Genomic DNA, 22,263 nt, shown 5'->3' with positions numbered 1-22,263 from the left:
ATCTATGGATGATATATGTCTGCCGAGCTCCAACTGATATAGGATACAATTAGAGCATATTTTCTACAAGAAGATCACAATTTTGTACAACAAATTCAACTTCCATAGAATCTTCCACTCATTATTTCTCTATTCAATCTTTCTTCCTTGTACAACTCCTTGCCTTCTTTCTTCAACTACTTGCTTATTCAATAGGTTAATCAATACAAAGACAGAGGATCAACTTGTCTTGATCCCCTCTTCGGCATAATATAGTCATTTTGATCTCACTATTAAGAAGCATGACATGATAAGATTTGACCCATTTCACACTGAAGCTTAGAAAGCAAAAGATATTTTTGATGACATTTCAACTAATCCTATCATAGGCTTTATTCATGTTGATATTCAAAGCTCTGATCATACCTTTGGTTGTCCTCCTTTTTTGAATCTTTGCACCAATACTGACATTATCACATACTTACCTATTTTGAGAAAACACATTTTGAGGGGGTGTTATCATGGTTTGAACAATAATTTTTGCAATGATGTTATAAACTACAATGCAAAGAATGATGTGTGTAGTCATTTACCAATTAAGGGAACTTGCTTTTTGGCATCAATGCAATAAGTTGTTGTATTAAATTCTTTGAGCATCCTACCATTTTCAGGAAGTCAAGCATCCCTCTCCAAACACCATTACCTACCGTGTCCATGTTTTGCTAAAACAAGATAGCAAGATTCTTATTCGGGTCCCAGTGCCTTCAGGGGACTGATTTGATTCAAGGCTTCTTTAATCCCTATTTCTAACAATGATTTTCTTTAGTTCATTCAAATGAGCTTGTGTAATTCTCTTCAAGTGAATGGATTGAAGGTTATTCCTTGTCTCCTCATCACTAGTTGAATCTTCCTTTCCATAAATATTTTTGAAATGATTAGTAATACCTTCTTAACCTTACTATGATCTTCCGCAACTTGACCATTATCATCTTTAATCGTTAAAATCCCAATTCTCTATCTTCTCTTATTCACTAGTATTCCTCTCTCCTTCCATTATCCACTCTGCTCTGGATTTCTGAAACCATAAAACTTGTTCATATTTAAAACCCCTTCAAGACTTGCCCTCATCTCCTTTTCCTTTTCAACCATGTCTAGTCACATAATTTTTTGTTGCACCACCATTAGCTTATCTTATAATATTTTTCTTGAACATTATGTTCACGAACTCCTCCCTTTTCCAAAGCTTCAATGCTTGCTTCGTAATTTTTAATTTGGGTAAAAAGGAGTAAGACAAGGTACCCTTAACATTATTTGACCATTTATTTCTTTACACCTTGGATGTTCCAACCAAATTGCCTCGAAAAGATAAGATCTTCACATGAAAGGCCGTCTAATACTGGTACTTAGCACCATTAGGCCATGGCCATACTGAATGGTTGGTTTATTTATCAAGCTAGCCTTAAGATGGTGTTGGAGCCATTTCTGATTACAAAAAGCACAGTCAAGTCTCTCCCAAAGTACTTTTTCAACCTCCTTATTGTTGGTCCATGTGAATAATTGCCTATTTGGATTAGTTTCCATCAAACTACATCCATCAAGGCATTCATTTAGTAGCTCACATCCATTGATATTTGTGTGTCTAGGTGTAAATTTATCTTCATTATTTAAAACTTGTTTAAAGTCACCCAAAATGACCTGACTATCCCTTTTTACTTGTTGCAATACTTTGTCCCTTTTATTTAATTTTTGGTCACCATACACACATGTCATCCATGAAAATAAGTTACAATAATCATAAACAGAAAAGTGAATCATATTTTTATGTATACTCGAGACATAACCATAACCCCGGCTACTTTTTCCATAGGAACAACCCACAAAATCATCAAAACCCCATAGCTTAGCCCACTTTCCAATATCTTCAGTCGAACTCTTTATTTCCATCGGTAATAACACGTTTAGTTTTAAACGATAGGTCATTTGTTGAATGCAGTGAGCAAGAAGGGGGCGATCCAACCTCCTTGTCTTCCAACTGACAATTATCATGGCTCTAGCTGAGGCTTTTCTAGGCTAGTCCGTAAGCCCCCATGAGTACATGCTATTGTCACCCTCGCGAACAGTAAATATCTTCCAAGTTTGCCTATGGGTTTTCCTTGTGTGCCCACCTTCCTTATCATCACTGGACTTTGACTCCCTCTTTTTTTCTGTTGAATTTTGGTCAGCATGTAGCACCGGGAGCAGTCAAGAAGTAGGCCATGTAGTCCGAGCCATGCAGGAGCTACTAAAGCAAGTGCAACTGTTGATTTTTTATTCATTTTGTAACCTTAGTTTGATGTAATGTAATTTGGTTCATTTTGAACTATGTTAGTTTGATATTTGATGTAATTTGATAGTGATTGAGCTGTTAACTCAGCTTTGTTCATATGTACAAGCTTGGTTTACCACGTTTCAATCTATTAGTGGTAGTAGGTATTGATTAGGTGACCATATACTGATTTTGACAGGCTGAATGCTTGGCTTATGTATTGGCATTATGCCATTATTCATTTTTGAATGAAATTTCATCAGATTTCCTTCCATATACTCTCCATTTTTCTTTGTTTTTGTTTTCAATTCTGATCTTGAATTCTGTTTATTTCTTCTGCAAGTCTCGAGCCTTGTTGCTCAAGTCCTTGTTCATAATAGCAACAATTGGTATCAGACTATAATCTTAGTGGACCTGTTACATTTTTAACTTCAAAATGATGGCTTCATTAGGCTTCTCACTAGCTGCACCACCAGTCTTCAATGGAGAGGGTTATCACATTTGGGTGGTCAAAATGAAGACCTACTTACAGACATTCGATCTATGGGAGGTGGTCAACTCAGATGTTGAGCCAGCACCTTTTAGAGCCAATCCAACAGTGGCTCAAATCAGACAGCATGCTGATGAAAGGACAAAGAGGCATAAAGCCATGTCTTGCATCCAAAATCATGTGTCAGATGTGATCTTCACAAGGATTATGGCCTGTGAGACACTAAAGCAAGCCTGTGATAGATTAAAATAGGAATTCCAAGGAACAGAGAGAATAAGGCAGCAACAACTACTGAATTTGAAAAAGGATTTTGAGAACTTAAAGATGAAGGAAGAAGAAACTGTCAAGTAGTATTTAGATAGGATTGTGGCTGTGGTAAACAACATAAGGCTCCTTGGAGAGCAGTTCAGTGAAACAAAAATAGTGGAGAAGGTGATCTCAACCTTACTTGAGAGGTATGAGGCAAAAATATCTTCCCTCAAAGACTCAAGGGACCTGACCAACATCTCATTGACAGAGCTGATCACTGATCTTTATGCACAAGAGCAAAGAAGAGCCAGCAGATTGGAGGAGCACCAAGAAGGTGCCTTCCAAGCCAAAACTAAACCTGCCTTGAGCACCTTTGCTACAAAGGAAAAAAGACTTGGAGAGATAAGCCTAAGTCAGATGTTGCAAGAAGTAGGGATTAACCCTGCAGGCATTGCAAAAGGCCTGGTCATCCAGAAGCCAGTTGCTAGTTTAGGGTGCAGTGCCAATACTACAAAAAGATGGGCCATGTTGAAAAGGTTTACAAAAGCAAAGGCAGACCAAGGCAGAATCAACCACAACAGCCAAAAGCTGAAGCTCGAGTAGTAGAAGAAGGCAGTGAACATGAAGAACAAGTTTTTTAGTTTCATGCTCAGCTGCTAAAAAAAAGGCCACAGAGGGATGGCTCATAGACAGTGGTTGCACTAACCATATGACACCAAATACTGCCATCTTCAAGTTAATTGATAGAAGCTTCAAAACAAAGGTAAAAGTAGGTAATGACCACTTCATCAAAGCAGAAGGCAAAGGAGATGTGCTAATAAGCACTCCCACAGGTAACAAGCTTGTTTCAAATGTGTTGTTGGTGCTTGAGATTGACAGAAATCTACTCAGAAATAGCTCAGCTGCTAGAAAAAGGCTATTCTATTGTGTTCAAAGGCAAAGAGTACCAAATTAGTGATCCAAGTGGATCCAGGCTCATATCAGTCACTATGGCTGATAAAAGTTTTGTTGTTGACTGGATAAATGACTCAGACTCAGCCTACATAGCCTCATTAAATGAATCCAAGCTTTGGCACCAAAGGCTTGGTCATGCCAACTACAGATTGATGGACCAGCTAACCAAAGAAGATCTAGTTGAGAACTTCACCAACTCAGTTAAAAAGGAGGAGGTTTGTGAGTTATGTCAGCTAGGACAGCAAGCGAGGCTGCCATTTCTTTCAAACAAGGCTTAGAGAGCCTCAGAAAGGCTGCAGCTTGTGCACACTGATGTGTGTAGTCCCATGAAGACTCAGTCATTGAATAGCAGTAGGTATTTCATTCTATTTATTGATGATCTCTCGAGATTTTGTTGGATTTACTTCTTGAACCACAAATTAGAGGTGGTCTCAGTCTTCTGGAAGTTAAAGGTTGCTGCAGAGACTGAAACATGTTGCAAGCTCAAAACTTTAAGGTCTAAAAATAGAGCTGAGTACACCTTAGCTCAGTTTCAAGTCTTTTGTGATGAAGTAGGCATAAAAAACTAGCTCACCAATACCTATACACCTCAAGAAAATGGTGTTAGTGAAAGAAAGAATAGAAGCTTGATGGATATGGTCAGATGCCTGATGTTTGAGAAGAATTTGCCCAAAACCTTGTGGGCTGAGGCAGTAAACACTGTTGTGTACCTCCAAAACAGGCTCCCAACCAAGGAATTGGCTCAGAAGACTTTATTTGAGGCCTGGTTTAGGTTCAAGCCATCATTGGCTCACCTGAGGGTTTTTGGTTGCATATGCTATGCACATGTCTCATCTGTGAAAAGGGACAAACTGGCCAAAAAGGCTCAACCTGGCATTTTGGTGGGCTACAGCACAATCAAAAAAGGCTATAGGATCTTGGATCCTTTAGCAAGCAGGGTGCTTGTGAGTAAGTATGTGGTGTTTGATGAGAATTCAAGCTGAAATTAGGAGAAGAATGAGCTAGAGGCAGTTTCTGAAGACCTTGTAGCAGATCAGACTGAATCTGATCAGAATGGTCTTGAAATGGACATTGATGATAAACCAGTCAAGGGCACTAGACCATTGGCTGAGATTTATGAAAGAGCTCAAGTAGCTATAGTGGAACCAAGCTTTTTTGAAGAGGCTGAAGCTCAGCAAGTCTAGAAATAGGCAATGGCTGATGAAATCAGTATGATTGAGAAGAATCAGACTTGGGAACTAGTTGAAATACCAGCCAACAAGAAGATTATTGGAGTGAAATGGGTTTATCGAGCCAAACAGAATACTGATGGAAGTTTGAACAAGTTAAAAGCAAGGCTAGTTGTGAAGGGGTTTAGCCAAAAGTATGGCATAGACTACCTGGAGACCTTTGCACCAGTAGCTAGGCTTGACACCATTAGGCTGCTAGTTGCCTTAGCAGCTCAAATGAAATGGAAAATCCACCATCTTGATGTGAAATCAACTTTTTTAAATGGATTCCTTGAAGAAGAGATATATGTTGAGCAACCTCAAGGTTTCAAAGTGGCTGATAAGGAAGAAATGGTTTGTAGATTAAAGAAATCCTTGTATGGCTTGAAACAGGCACCAAGGGCCTGGTATAGCAGGATCAATGGCTACCTTGCTAGCCTAGGATTTGAAAGAAGCAGCAGTAAACCTACTTTGTATGTTAAGAGGAAAGGTGCTGAAACACAATTGATAGTGTCTCTATATGTTGATAACCTGCTAGTGATAGGAGGAGACCAAGCAATGTTGGTTGATTTTAAGCTAGAATACAACAAGTGTTCGAGATGTCTGACTTGGGACAAATGAATTACTTCTTAGGCATGGAAGTAACACAAACTCAGGAAGGAATTTTTCTAAGTCAGAGGGCTTTTGCCATGAAGATCTTAAAAAAAATTCTCAATGCAGAATTGTAAAGCAACAAGCACATCAATTGCTGTTGGAGAGAAGCTATCGAGCCAAAGTGTTTTTGAGAAGGTATGTGAGTCGACCTATAGGAGCCTAGTTGGTTGTTTGCTATACTTGATTGCCACTAGGCCAGACATAATGTTTGCTGTGAGTTTACTCTCAAGATATATGCATTGTGGTAATGCAAGTCACTTCAAAGTTGCAAAGAGAGTTTTCAGGTACATCAAAGGTACTCTGAGCTATGGAATGTTGTTTAGCAAGGCTGAAAGCTTGAAATTTGTTGGCTATACTGAAAGTGACTGGGCTGGTTCGATGGATGACATGAAGAGCACCTCAGGGTATATTTTCACCCTTGGTTCAACCATCTTTAGTTAGAGTTCGAAGAAGCAAAATATTGTTGCTTAGTCAACTGCTGAGGCAGAATATGTGGCAGCTGCAGCTGTTAACCAAGCCATTTGGCTAAGGAAGATATTGGTTGATTTGAATCTTCACCAAAGTGAAGCAACAGAGATAATGTGTGACAATCAATCTACTATTGCAATTGCAAAGAATCCAATTTTCTATGGAAGGACAAAACACTTCAACATTAAACTTCATGTTGTTAAGGAAATGGAACAAGCACAAGAAGTGAAACTAGGTCATTACAGTTTTGAAGAGCAGCTAGCTGACATTTTGACAAAAGCCCTTAGTGTGTTAAGATTCTTACACTTGAGAGCTGAAATGGGAGTTTACAACATGCTAACCAAGGAGGAGTGTTGAAGTTTGGTTAGCATGTAGCACCAGGAGCAGCCAAGAAGTAGGCCATGTAGTTCAAGCCATGCAAGAGTTGCTGAAGCAAGTGCAGCTGTTGATTTTTGGTTCATTTTGTAACCTTAGTTTGATGTAATATAATTTAGTTCATTTGAACTATGTTAGTTTGATATTTGATGTAATTTGATAGTGATTGAGCTGTTAACTTAGCTTTTTTCATGTGTACAAGCTTGGTTTACCAAGTTTCAATGTATTAGTGGTAGTAGGTATTGATTAGGTGACCATATATTGATTTTAACAAGCTGAATGCTTGATTTATGTATTAGCATTAAGCCATTATTCATTTTTGAATGAAATTTCATCAGATTTCTTTCTATATACTCTCCATTTTTCTTTGCCTTTGTTTTCAATTCTGATCTTGAATTCTGTTTGTTTCTTCTGCAAGTATCGAGCTTTATTGCTCAAGTCTCAATTGAAACTTGCTTGCTCATTGTTCATAACACCAACAATTTCCTTGCATTGGTATAATATTGTCCAACTGATTTTTTGTTAAACCATTTATTCATGGACTGCATCAAAATTATTTGCTTTCCCATCTTAATGATCCCCCTGAATCACTCTATCCCTTATCTCCAAAGACCTAGTCATATCATTAGGAAGACTAGTAGCATAAACCTCGACTCAAATTATGCCCGAGTTCACTGGTGTCAAGTTACAGTGATCATCATTTCCTTGAAGTACATGTATCACTTCTGAATGAAGAGAATGGTCATTTGATTTCGATTGCATCTGAGTTGAAAATTCTCTATTGTTAATCTCTAGCCCAACCTCGATTTGGTTTGTCATGTTTAGTACCACATCAGTCTCCTCCATATCAACATCCACAAGAATGTTTTGCAACAATGAAACCTGATTTTGAGTATTTTTCAATCGTATTGGATTTTCTAGAAAGATAGGGTCAACTTGTTTTGTAACCTACTACTCCAAATGGTCATCTACAGTCCAGTCTATCATGGCTTCACCATTATTTCTTTCGAAACAATCTCCCTGCACCAACTCATCATGCATGGCATTTTCAATACCCCCAATTTTTAAACCTTTTATGAGTTGTTGTTTAAAGGCTCATACGCAAATAAATTAGATATTATAACATCAGCTACGATTTTTCCATATTAATTGGGCTAGTAGTTAACTATTGGATATCTTCTAAGAAAGATCCACTAAAATCCTCACCCTCTTTATAACCCATTTTGGAATCCCACTCACCCATTATTTCTAAAGTAGTAGATCTTGGATAATTTTAAAGTGGCACCAACTAGATGTTCTGAATTTCATAAGTTGAGCTAACGAGACCTATTGGTTCAACTTGGACCATCTTCAAAGACTCTAATTGATCCACCCCCAATTCCATCCACTATATAATCATCCCGTATGATATCAATATTAGTTTCGATAATACTTATTTGTGCATGCTTATACTGAGCTTACCCAACTACACTAATTTTTTTCTACAATGTGAACTGGAGAACTTTTCCATAACTTTCCATACATAAGATTTTGAATCTCTCAAATGCTTTTGCATCATTTATATTCTGATACTCTACCGTGTCAAACATGTTCCATGTTCTTTTATCATTTATTGGGATCATTCCTTCATTCTTTGTGCCTTCACCCACTTGTTCAATGATCACCTCATCGTCATCATGGAGAATATCAAATTGGAAGTAATGTTATTTTGAGGTCATCTCTAGCCATTAGCTGCTTTTAGTTGGGCTCTTAGCCCCTCTAGTGCTACTTTCTGCACCATCTCTTGCTTCATTATTAACAAAGAAAACATTAGTTAGGAAATGAATACCATTCTCATAGGTAACAAATCTTATTTCCTGTCATGTAGACTGCACCCCCTCGCCTATTGGGAATGTTAATTCCTGATTAGTCCCATTTTCTTTTATATCGGAGTATTAAGTTGATTTGATGAAGCTTTTCACCTTCCTCTGATGGCTGGTACTCCTGTACTGAATTAAGAGTTAAAGCATCTACTGGTTCAGCATTCAAAAGGCTGCCCTCCTCCCTCACTGAAATATCCGTACCATTCTTCATATTCTCATCGAACTTCCCATTCAAATGATCATGGAATTCCTTTTTTTTTTACTTTGGGGCAAATACCTTTATACTAGATTCTAAAGATATTAAAAAAATTGATTTTTTTCTAGATTAATGCTCATACAATGTGAGTAAGTGTGACTCATTCTTCCACATTGCCTGCAATACTTAAAAACCCTCTCATATCTTAAATTTACCCATACACGAAGTCCTTCGGTTCTAACGTAGTGTTATGGAACAAATATGCAATGGTCATTTCATATTTCTGTTATTTGCTTGTTATTTCTTTTAACTGTAAACCAGATTGAAGAAACGTTACATTTTATTGCTTGTTTTAGTAGAACGGTGCATATTGACTTAGGGGACTAACACTTGTTTAAACGATTCATTTTTGGGGAAACACCATTTAATGAAACGATGCAGTTTGAGCAACTATTAGTCTACTAGTTGTCATAGTCCATTATTCTGCCTCTTTTAACACCAAATAGGAGGGGCAAGGTAGTTATGAAATGAGAAGCAATATCAATTTCTTTCTCTTTTAAATTTTTTCTCGAAGAATTTCTCACTTTTCTTTCTTTTCTTCTTCTCTGTTTTATTCAATTTCTTTTTTCAAAAGCTATCACGCAACAAAGGTATTAGAGCTTAGCCGGTTCTCATGGCCATGGAGGACGTTACCACCAGGTCGTAGAAAGATATGGGGGTGGTCTAGAATGGGCTTACCCAGCGGCAAACAGAGTTCATTTACTTGGATTCAAGGATTGATGCACGTTTAAAGGACTTTTAAGAAGAAATCAAGACTGAGGTCCATTTTAGGGTACGATCTGAGCTTCGTTCTGAGCTCCACTATTTGTTTGAACAGTATTTTGGGCAAACTCCTCTAATTGCTGTTACTGGACTAGTCTCTAATAAGGAGAAAGGAATTTTGTGAGAATCTCCTTTAGGATTTCCACTAAGAAGCATCTAGTTTTGTCTCCCATGTCAGATCTGAGACATACTAGAGCGTTTTCTAGAACAGGCAGCGTGGACGCTGGGAGTACTTTTTTCAAGTGGATTGTCCTCATTTTGATAAGAGTAATTTTAGAGGTTGGTGGTCTAAGCTCAAATAGTACTTCAAAGCTGAGGGGGTGGGAGATCATGCCAAAGTTCGAGTGGTTATGCTACACTTGAAAGGGAAGGCTTTAGATTGACATCATTTCTTTGTTCAGAGACAAGGAGGGTTGCATCAGTTGACCTGGGGTTTGTATGCTAAGGGTCTGAAGGAGCATTTTGGATCTGACTCCTTCCTCGATCCTATGGTTGAACTTGTATCTCTCAAACAACAAGGCTTGGTTGATCAATTTCATGAAGGTTTTGTAAGTTTATTAAACCAGCTCTATTTGCCTGAAGCATATGCATTAAGAATCTTTAAAAGAAATTTGAATCCTAAGATAGGGTAGTACCTTCGGTTGTTTAAGCCACAAACCTTGGTTGAGGGTTATACTTTGGCTAGACAGGTTGAAATCATTGTGTTGGGTCTTTCAAGGAAGAGGTTACTTGTAAGTAGTAGAACAGTTCCTCTGAAACCTTTGTTTCTTACTCCAAGAGTGCATCATAGCACTTATGGCTCTTTACCAGTAGGGGGCCTTCTAGGAACAAATAACTCTGGGTAACGAACTCCTACTAAATTCCTTTATAAAGTTGAAATAGAGGACAAAAGGAAAAGAAAGGGCTCTATTTTTTGAGTGGTTCCAAATACACGCCAGGGCACAAATGTTCCAAATCTTAGCTATATTATCTTATCATTTAACCATAGGTTGACCAGGACATTGATGCTAAGACCCTAACTTTAGAGGAGTTCCAATATTGCCCTGACCGATTAGAAGCAGTAGATCAAGTAACTGAAAACCCTGCTCCAGTATTATCTCTGCATGCTCTTGAAGGATCATAAGGACACAATACTATGAGATTTTCAGTCTTCATTGACTAGACTAAGTTGATTATTTTGGTGGACTCAAGGAGTACATACAGTTTTGTGGACTCTAAAATAGCTAAGAGGTTGAATTTGCCTGTAGAGAAGGCAAACACATTGAGAGTGATGGTGGCTAATGGTGTTTGATTATCATCTCAAGGGCTATGTAGAGATGTCTAATGGAAAGAGCAGGGTTATAGTTTCTTAAATGATTTCATGATTCTACCAGTGAAAGGGTGTGACCTGATCTTGGGAATCTAGTGGCTCTTTTCCCTTGGCCCCATTATTTGGAATTTCTCTTCTCTAACCATGGAATTTGATCACATGGGCAGAATTGTATTCTTCAAGGTATTATACCAGGCTCTTTATAGATTGTTCCTAACAACTAACTATCTAAATGTTTGAGTATGATAGGGTATGACTTGTAATACCCCAAAAATTTCTACAATAAGAAAGTAAGATATTATCCTTGATATAGCAAAATAAGGAAATAAAGTGACAAAAAGAGAAATTTTGAGTTATGACAACATTGGAAACTATATTATGATATATTAATTTGAGAATAGACTAAATTGTAAAAGTGAGAAAAAGTTTTGTTGCCCAAGAGTAAATACTCAAAACTTGAGGGGTTAAGTATAAATATGAAAAGTTGAAGGCCCAATAGTGTAAATATTTTAAGGGTGGAATAGTCTAGAAACTAAGGAAAATGGATAAATTAGGACCAAATTGAAAATGTAAAGAATTTTGTAGGATTAAATCGTAATTTTACCAAATTAAGTGATGACTCAATGATGAAATTTTAAAAGATCATAAAGGGCAAAATGGTCAATTAGAAGAGAAAGAAATCTAGAAGGCAATGATGATGTTGGTGATATTTTAGATTAAATAAATAAATATTAGTTTATTAATATTTTAATAAGATATTTTATTATAAGTTTATTATAATTTTATTTAATATATAAGGAGAGAAAGATGAAGAATTTGATGAAGAATTCTGTTTATCTTTCCCATGCACCAACGTGAGAAGAAGAAGAAAGAAAGAAAGAAAGAAAATTTTCTTTTCTTTACAATTTGACCATTTTACCAAAAATCTACCATTTTCACTTAGAAACCAAAAGAATTTCCATAACTACCAAGAGAGAAAAATAACAAGGAGACTATGGGGAGCTAGAATATCAAGTTAGATTCAAGAAATAGAAGCTGGAGGAGATAGAAAATTAAGCTAAAGATTGAAATCAATAGGACAAGGTAAGAACATCAAGATTTCAATATATTTTTAAGTTTGATATTATTGAAAAAACATGAAAATGATGTCAAAGTAGAGTTTTCTTATATAAGGTTCTATGCTCTTGATATATTAGTGAAGGGAAATAAGAGAAAGTGATGTGAAATATTGTAGAGAAAGGAAATAAGGGTGTTATAAACTTGGTAATCAACATTTTACACTAAAACAGTTTTGGACAGCAGCAGTAGTTTAATTTTGAAGAATCACCAAAAATTGTGGAAATTGAATTAGAGGTTGAATAATATATTAAATTAAAGTTGATTGAGTCTAGTTTTTCATAGAAGAAACGATGTAAGCAAGAGAATTGTAAATTATGAGATGTAGTAAATTTTGTGAGAAAAGGGGTTTAAATTTATATGTTTAAATTATTAATGAGTCTATTTTCAATAGAAACAAATGGGAACATCATCCAAACCCCGTACTAAGAGATAATTAATTTTTAGTAAAGAAATGTTGAAGCTGTCAAACAGCGGAACAGGGATAATTTGAAGATTTTACTGTACTTATTGGGTAAATTATAAATTCTGAAATTTTTATGGTAGAAATATATTTGAGTCTAGTTTCTTACACATCAAGCGGATCTTAATTTAGAATTCTTTAGCTCAAGATATAAATAAGTTAGCGACTATGACTCAAGTGGACAACTTTGATATAAACATACAAGTAAATAGTGGAATTATATATATAAATTAAGGATGTGGAATGAAGAAGAGGAGGAAAATATAAGAATATTCAACTAGCATGGGTTTACATTAAAAATGGCTAATTTGCATGTTTTAGGCTTAGGGACTAAATTGAATAAAAGTAAAATTTTAAGGGCAATTTCATAAAAATGTCAAAAATGACCAAAATTGCATGAAATGAATTTTTTGTTTGTCTAAATTAATGTATTGAAAGAAATTATTAATATTAAGTGGGTTTTAGAGCATGAATTTTGTTATATGGTGACAATATAAAATGATTTTGTTAAATATTGATGTTAGTTTCAAATTGTGAAAATAATTAAAATATTAGGGTTTAGTAGTAAATTTCTATTTTTATTGTGGGCTGTATATAGCCTAGATTATTTGGATAAATTATTAATCGAGAAAAATTAATTGATTTGATAGATTAACTAGCTGAGGGACTAAATTATAAAAGTTATAAAAGTTGGGGTAATTGTGTAAATTTGAAAACAATTGAATGGTATAAATTGTGAAATGAATTGGAACTGAAATATATGCTAATGAGTACGAAAATTTATATTTTAGAATAGGATTCTGAAGATACTCGTGAAAAAAGAAAAATAACAGAATAGTCCCTAAACTTCTGCAAATATTTCAATTCAATTCAGGTAAGTTCATATGGTTAAACTTTTGTATTAATTGTTAATTTAGGAATGATACAATGTATTATTTCATATTTTTGTTATTGAATTATGATTATTGTATAATATAAAAATCAAATTGAAAGTTCAAATTAAGTAGAACTCAGGATTGAGTACGGTCATTCCGTGACACAAGATGAATTGACGGATAAAACCATGGTTGGACCATAGCAAAGTGTTAAACGTAAGACCATAGCTGGGCTATTGAATTTCAGTAAAAAGACCATAACTGAGTTATGGCATCGTGAACATAAGACCATGGTTGGACCATGGTAATATATGTGTATACGTGTAAAACCATAGCAGGGTTATGGCATCCTAATGATAAGACTGTAACTGAGTTATCACATTACGAGTGCAAGACCTTGGCAGGGCCATGACAATATACGTGTAAAACCATAGTTGGCTATGTCATCCTGATGATAAGATAATAACTAGGTTATGGCACTATGAGTGTAAGACCATGGTAGGGCCATGGTAGAATACGTGTAAGACCATAGTTGGACTATGGCATCAAGTAAACGATGTACTCATATCCGCAAGTCATTCCTTGAATGGTAAGTTACCAGGAGTTGTATTGGATGATATATGAAGAAACAGTAAAAGATGATATGTATCATGAAATATATATATATATATTAATATATTGATATGTTGATACATGAAAATTATGTAAGTTGAGACGAGTAATAAATTCAAGTGTGACATGTTGAGATAATAAGGTTACTGATGTTGAAATTATATGAAATATGTTCAAATACGCTAACAAGTGTTGCTGTTTGATGCCTAAGCAAATGCCAAATTACTGGTTGAATGGTAATATGTTTAATTATAAGGTGCATTGAAATGGTAAGTGCTCAAATGAAAATATGCTTGTGCTCATGAAAAAGTGGTAAGGTATAAGCTATGCAATTTCTTATGAAATGAGTTATCATGTGATTAATTCGAAAAAAAGTCTATGTTTAAATGCACTAGCTTGTAGTTATTGTTGAATGATATGCTTATAACTGATACGTTATGCATATGGAATGAGTGTGGAAAGTAAAGAAACGCAAATGAAAATAAAGAAATTTTGGAAGAGTTAAAGTTGTTTAAAATTCCTACTATGTTAGGAATAATATATATAAGGGATACCGTAGATTTATTCAGTTAGTGAGTTGTTAAATATAACTTCATGAGTATTGTGGTCTCTATTTCGAATGATTTATTCACTTAGTAAGCTATTAAATATAGCTTCATGAGTATTGTGGTCTCTATTTCAAATGACCACAGGACGTGAGACATGGGCGTGCCTTCAAACCATGTGAGTCACAAGGCCTGGCCACACGGCCGTGTGACCCCTGCAGTGTTGAAAGCTTTAAATATTTTTTGAAAAATTTTCAGAGTCTTCGACTTGCCTAATAATTGTGTATATTCATGATTATGAATTGTTCTGGAATAAATATACACGAAATTCATGAAAATGATGATACATGAAATATTGATTTAATGAAATGTTTGATAATTAATTCGTATACTCCAGTAATGCTCCATAACCATGTTCTGGTGATGGATTCGGGTTAGGGGTTACATGACCCATACCTAATGTTGTTGACTTCATGTGACCAGACCACACTCACTGTACCATAAGCTCAGCTCTCAAGATTTACTAAACCTGCTCAATGAGTTTGAGGATGTGTTCCAAACTCCAAAAGGATTATCTTATCCTTGGTTATAGGATCATAGAATCCAATTGGTAGATGAAACTAAGGTGGTAAAAATGAGGCCCTACAGATATCCTACAGTGCAAAAGACAAAGATTGAAAGGCTCATACAAGAAATGTTGCAAGATGGTATAATCTGTAATAGAAGTAGTCCCTTTGCTTGTCCTATGGTGATGGTAAAGAAAAAAGATGATAGTTAGAAGATGTTCATTGACTATAGGTAGCTTAACCAACTAACCATCAAGAATAGGTTCCCTATACCTGTCATTGAAGAACTGCTTGATAAATTGGGCCAAACAAATTTTTTATCTAAGCTGGACCTGAGATCGAGCTATCATCAAATAAGGATGTGGGATAAGGATGTACACAAAACAACTTTTAAAACACATGAGTGGCACTATGAATTTTTGGTCATGCCCTTTGGCTTGACAAATGCTCCCTCTAGCTTTTAGGCACTAATGAATTTGATATTTTGATGGTTATTGAGGAGGTTAGTCGTATCCTTCTTTGATGATATACTTGTGTACTCCAACACTTGGTCAGATCATTTGACTCATCTAAGGAAGTGTTGCAATTGTTGAGGTTGAACCAGCTTTATGTTAAGAGGAATAAATGTACTTTTGGAGCAACTCAAGTTGAATATCTGGTACACATCATTTCTAGGGGTTAGTTAGCATGGATAAGGAAAAAGTGTAGAGTGTTCTCAATTGGCCCCTTCCGCAGTCTGTGAAGGAGTTGCGAAGGTTCCTTAGACTATCAAGTTATTATAGAAGGTTCATAAGAGGTTATGGAGTGTTGAAGAAGGATACTAAATGGAAATAGACTAAAAATCCATGGTATACCAGAATCGATTGTATCTGACAAAAATAGGTTGTTTCTTAGCAACTTTTGGCAAGAGATCTTTAAGCACTTGAGCACCAAACTCCAAATGTCTACTGCCTATCACCCTTAAACGGATAGACAGATAGAAATCTTAAACAAGTGTTTAGAAGGTTGCTTAAGGTGCATGATTGGTGAAAAACCTTCTGACTGGGTTACTTGTTTGCCACTGGCATAGTGGTAGTACAACACAACCTACCACTCAACCATTAAGACCACCCCTTATGAAGCTCTTTATGGTTAGTACCCTTTTACTCATTTACCTTACTTAATTAGGGCTTCTCAAGTAGCAACAGTGGATAGAACTTGTAGCATAGGGAGGCCATGTGAAAGGTGCTTCAGTTTCACTCAAAACGAGCTCAAGAAAGGATGAAGCAAATGGCCAATAGAATAAGGTCTAATAGGGATTTTACAATGGAAGACTTGGTTTACTTACCCTTTTCTAGTAGAGGCAAGAGTGGGACAAGTTGCTTAAAGGTTGAGTCTACCACCAATTTCTCATATCCACCCTACTTTCCAAGTTTCACAACTGGAGAAGCAGATTTAGTCAACAGTGAGTTCCTCAGTATTGCCACCAGTAGGGTCTAATGGTGCAATCCTTAAAGAACCAATTCGAGTGTTAGATAGACTAATGATAAGAAAAAGGAACCAAGCTGTCACAGAGATCTTGATCAAGTAAGCTGACACATTTCTTGAAGATACTGCTTGGGAAAATATGAAGGAGATCCAACAAAGGTTTCTTGTTTTTTTATCTTTGGGTACAAGGATCTTGTTCGAGGGGAGGGGTATTTTTTATGGAACGAATATGCAACTATCATTTCATGTTTTTGTTATTTCTTTTAATTGTAAATCAGACTGAAGAAACGTTGCGTTTTATTACTTTTTTTAGTAGAACGGTACGTTTTGACTTAAGGGCCTAACACTTGCTTAATTGATTCAGTTTTGGGGGAAACACCGTTTAATGAAATGGTATGGTTTGAGCAACTGTTATTTTGCCAGTTGTCATAGTCCGTTATTCTGCCTCGTTTAACACCAATTGGAAGGGGCAAGGTAGTTATGAAAAATGAGAAGCAATATCAGTTTCTTTCTCTTTTAAATCATCTCTCTCAAATTTCTCTCTTTTCTTTCTCTCATTCTTCTCTGTTTTCTTTGATTTCTTCTTCCAAAAGTTGTCACGTAACACGTAGCAGCCTGCCATCAAAAGCCTTCAGGTATCAACGAAACCCTTACTCTTAAATACCTCAAATTACAAGGGAAGATGAGTCTCTAATCTATGTCATCAATATCTCCCTTGATTTTAGCTAACCTTCCTTAAAGACATTAACTCTACTGGTATCCCCATACTAGCATCCAAATCAGAGATGTAACAAGATGAAGTTCCTTAAATGGCGAGTTGGGTCTCTATTTGTTAAAAATGAACAATCCTCCTTCCAAGGCCCAATGACTTTCCCTTAATATAACTTTTATGTCATCATATCTTTAAAATGAAGAAAAGTTTCTTTCTCTACCTATCCTTGTCTCTTCTATTCGCAACCTTTAAGCATCACTAGAAATACGTTGAACTGTTCTAACAAAGAATTTCCTTTATGTATAAAAGATAAGCAAACAAAGCTTGACCATAAAAATTTTGATGCACTCTCGAGTAGTCATTTTCTACATTGATGATAGGTCCCCTGATCGAACTAGGATTTATTATAGTAATAAATATAATTATCTCGAGCCAAAAAATATCTTTTACAGGTGAACCATGTTTGATAGATAAGATTAGACCATACGAATGATAAGAAAACTGAGATAATGAAATCCAAGATGTGAAGCTATACTAAATTTTAGATAATAAAAACCAAATTGAATGATAAAAAGTTTGATGATATCCCAGAGAAAGTCCAGAAGAATAATATCGCTCATACGCACTAGAAACAATTGTGATTGAGACAATGTAAATTGCATATATGTAATTCAGAGCATCAACCAGTAGAAGTAGAAAATAACATCATATGAATCTTATCATCAAGTCTTCTATTAAACATAATGGATTACAAAACCAAAGAAAGATAGAACAATTTCGATCATGAATCAACCAGACTTACAAGAATTCCATCTAATATTATGATTAGCCAGCTTTTGTATATGATAAGTATCACATCTAAAAATGAACAATTACATATATCTCTAAAAATAACAGAACATATAGAATACCCAGAGGAGATCACCGTAAAATACTCAACTATAACTGCTGCATTCATATATCTTTGCAATTTCAACACTATCCCACTGGCTACTACAGTCACCAATGATCCCATATTATCTCGATCACTAAAGAAATCAATTCAGAAGAATTTTTGGTTAACCCATGCTTTAAATACCATACATGAATAAATTGATTAGTCAAGATTAACTTCTTCTTTAAGCGATATTGTGTAATCTGAATGATCTTCAGAAAAATTTGATATCTCTTCTAAAATCGTCTTTACTTACTAACCCATTCTCAGCTCTGACCACATTATTAATCATTCAGCCACTGAACTTTTCAGTTTCACACTTGTGAACTTAATTAATATAAATCTTGTGAATTCCATTATATAAGACGTACAGGTGAGGGGGTGAAGGTCGTAAAGCCTCAAAATTGACTCTTATATATATATACACAAGTATAACATAATATTTATCATTAACATAATCATTATAAACATTTATTCATAAATTTATAAGTTCCATCTTTATTTATCATACGAAACTTTCTAATCAAATACTTGAGTATCGCTTTCAGCATTATCGGAATTAGCTCGATTGGAAAACATCTCTGTCTATCAGTAAAACAAATCTCATCAGAGTCGGGAGATATCACACTATCACTGGTTATATAATGCCATGTATTTCTAGACTTCACATATGATATGTTTAGTCTGATAACCGACTAGACCGTACCTCTGATATCAATAAATGTAACACCCTAACCCGTGTCCGTGGCCAAAACAAGGTTACAGAACATTACTGGAGTTTACAGAACAAATAGACAGAAATTTCAAACATTTCACATCACGTAATATACATGTCAGAAACCAATCAAAATCAAACATATTGTCCTTTATACGACCCATTGAGGCCTAAAATACACATTAGAAACAAATCGAGACTAAATTAAAAACTCAGAAAATTTTTCGGAAACATTTAATATTTTCAATACTGCAAGGGTAACACAACCATGTGACTCACATAGCCAAGAGACATGCCCGTGTCTAAGGTCGTGTAACTCGCTGACTTGCATTCTTTTTAAAAGATACAGGGGACACAGAGCCGTGTTACCTGGCCGTGTGTCACATACGGCTAAGACACATGCTGTGTCTCTGCCCTTGTGGACGGAAATAGGCTATTTTATAAGTCATTTTTCTCACCCAAAAAGCCATGTACCTTCAGTTAACATTATGCATATAATAAACCAAAATTAGGCACTAAAACAAACCAAAATCAAGCTTTTCACTATAATATCTTCACATACAACCAATATGCCTTTAGGCACCTCAGGTGACAGATTATAACATGCGTACTCAAGTATTTAATATATTCATATGTATAACTAACTTATATGCATATTTGTACCCGAGGTTTACGAAAAAAATTTACATTATTTCAAACTAAGTCACTTACATGCCAAAACATACCATTTGATGCCAAAATTTATTTCAAATAGTAGCATATTTAGTTATATATACCTTACATATCAAGGTACCGATTTATGATCAACTCATCGCATACTAAAACACATGTATATAAATGCACATTTAGCTAACACTTTACCTTTTCACTATACAACCATAAACTAAACAACACATCAACCACATAAGGAAAATATGCACAAACCAAAATGTGCCAAAACACAAGCCAACTAAGTGGCTAATCTCCACAAAATACATATAGGCCAACATTTAGCCAAAATAACCTATACATGCCATTATTACCAAAATCAAAACATCCAAACGTACAAAAAAAAATGATGGATAGTGTGATATAACTCCGACAATCTTCCAACCCAATTAAGCTTCTGATAGTCTGAAAAGTAAAGAAAAATAAATACGTAAGTAATGAATGCTTAGTAAGCTCATATAAACTTTAATCATGTCAATTCATTTCAAATATGAAATTTATACATATCAAGAATAATCCAATATTGGTACTGCAAGATTCATGAAGCTATATTCAACAACTCATAAGGTGAATAAATCCACAGCATCACTTATACATATCATTCCAAGCATAGTAGGATTTTAAATAACTTTAAACCTTACCACTCTTTCATGAGCTCAAATATATTTTCATTTGAACACTTACCATTTCAATACAACTTATAATTAAACATATTACCATTCAACCAATAGCTTGGCATTTGCCTAAGCATTAAACAACAACACTTGTTAGCATACTTGAACATAGTTCATATAAATTCAACATCGATAACCTTATTATCTCAATATGTCACACTTGAGTTTATTACCCGTCTCAACTTACATAATTTTCATGTATCAACATATCAAAGATATTCGTATATGTTCATGTCATGATACATATCATTCTCTTACCATTTCTTCATATACATATATCATCAATTTCAATATATCAATATATCAATATATCATGTGCCATCATTTCCACGTATTTCATGTATATACCTGTATTCGTTCATATCAAACTCATATTGTCTCGTAACAAAACATTGCTCATTGAACCATTTAGAATATCGTTGGATAACTTTAAAATTCATTAAATAAATCACTTTACCAAAACTTTCCCAAATCGAAGAATGACTTACGAATAAGAGTGCATCGTTAATAGAAGCTCATAAGAGCTGGGCCTTCCATATACGCCAGCAGAAGCTTGAAAGCTGAATAGAAGCTCATAAGAGCTGGACAAAAACTCATAAGAGTTGAACAGAAGCTCGAAAGAGCTAAACAGAAAATAAAACATGAGAGTTCACAACAAATGCTGAACCCCGGTTTACTTGGGTAATTTGTTGATATCTTTCTTCAATAGTGTCATACGCCAAATAACGAATGTACTCAAATCCTACATTCCATTCAACCCGAATATTCAATTCAATTTTATAATTCCAAAAATAATTCATTTTCAACAATAAAATAATTACATAATACCATTTATCAAATTAATAAAAATATTAATTTTTAACCGTAGGGACTTACCTAGATAAATTGTAGAAATACCAAGATTTAGGGGCATTTTGGTCATTTTTTATTTTCCTCGATTTTCCACCTGATATTGATTTGAATTAATAATTTTATTCAATATATTAATTTATACAATAAAATAATTCATTTCATGTAATTTAGTCATTTTTACATTTTTATAAAACTGCCTCTAAAGTTTTACTTTTATCAATTTAGTCCCTGAACCCAAAACATGCAAATAAACCATTTTTAATACAAATCCAAGTTAGCCAAATATTCATGAAATTCAATATAGCCCATTTTTGCAATTATTTCACAACAAACCCTTGTATTTATATTATTTCAATAATTTAGTCCCTAACCGAAAAATTAATCAAAAATCACTTAATAAAATACTTTTAAATAACAATTAATATCTTAAATTCATCATTTAATATAAAAAATCACAAGGTTCATCAATGGATACTTTCAAAATCTTTAAAAGTTTCAAAATCGAAGGTATAGGCTAGCTGCATCTAGTTACAACGATCTCAAAAACATAGAAATTATGAAAAACAAGACAAAAATCACTTACCGATTGAATTTTAAAGCTTGGCCAAACCCTAGCTCTATTTTCATGGAAGCTTTTGGTTGTAATTGGGAAAGAAGATGATAACCACACCTTTTTTTCTTATGTTTTTATTTTAATTTGATTTAATCCATTAAATTACCATATTACCCTTAGTTAATAATTAATTTAAAACACTAAATCTATGCCCATATTTTTCCATCACATAAATATATGGCACAATTACCATAAAAAAAGGTTTAATTTCACAATTTTTCCTTCAATTTAATTAAATTCTAACTAAATAAACTTAATTACAATTTAATCCCACACTTATTAGGACTAAAAGAACAATTAATCCAAAAGCTAGTGGAATCAATCAGAACACCACCGCTTGGAAACTTTTACCATGGTTTAATTACAATTTAAGTCCCTTTTCCTTTATCAATTACCCATTTAATTAAATAGTGATTAAATTTTACATATTTTACAATTTAGTACTTTTTGAATTAATTAACTATCGAAACGTTAAAAGTTTTGAATAAAACTTTAATACCACCTTAATGGCACTCCATAAATATTTATAAAAATATTTAT

The sequence above is a fragment of the Gossypium hirsutum genome, chromosome A10 (assembly GCF_007990345.1).
Source record: "Gossypium hirsutum isolate 1008001.06 chromosome A10, Gossypium_hirsutum_v2.1, whole genome shotgun sequence".
Taxonomy (NCBI): Eukaryota; Viridiplantae; Streptophyta; class Magnoliopsida; order Malvales; family Malvaceae; genus Gossypium; species Gossypium hirsutum.
This window is presented reverse-complemented; position numbering follows the sequence as displayed.